Source organism: Echinops telfairi, unplaced genomic scaffold, assembly GCF_000313985.2.
Source record: "Echinops telfairi isolate 266 unplaced genomic scaffold, ASM31398v2 ScPeMD7_17;HRSCAF=63, whole genome shotgun sequence".
Lineage (NCBI taxonomy): Eukaryota > Metazoa > Chordata > Mammalia > Afrosoricida > Tenrecidae > Echinops > Echinops telfairi.
This window is the reverse complement of record NW_022103914.1, coordinates 2,012,441-2,012,931: the sequence shown is the minus strand read 5'-3', so window position 1 is coordinate 2,012,931 and position 491 is coordinate 2,012,441.

The following is a 491-nucleotide window of genomic DNA, read 5'->3' as shown; positions in this document are numbered from 1 at the left end:
ATCCGATAAGGGGACCATTCTCGTTGACTTTCGCCATTATTAGTAACTTCAACAAAAAAGCGGGGGAGAAACCTCCCCGCCGAGTCCCCGTTGAGCGGCAGAGCACACCCGGAAACGTCCGGACGGCCTCGCGGGGTGATGGGAAGCGCAGTCGGCGACAAAGGTCCCGGTCCGAAATGGCAGGGGACCCGGGCGCACGAAGGCGAAGAAGGGGCCGCGGGGAGGCGTCACGATGCCGAAGTGCTCCGAAAGGTTAACGGCCTCGATCCAACGAAAAGAGGTCTGGGGCTGGAACCGCCCAGAAGGCAGCACCCACGCATTCTTTTCTCAGCGGCAGGGGCGGCAGGGACCTAACCCACAGGGGGTTCCGCGGAGCGCAGCAGACGAGGCGATTCCGGGGGTCCAAGGCAGCCGCGGAGACGGAGACGAACTGAGGGGAGCGGAGCAGAGCGCCAGTAGCGTCCTAACCCTCAACAAAAATGGCGGCCGCC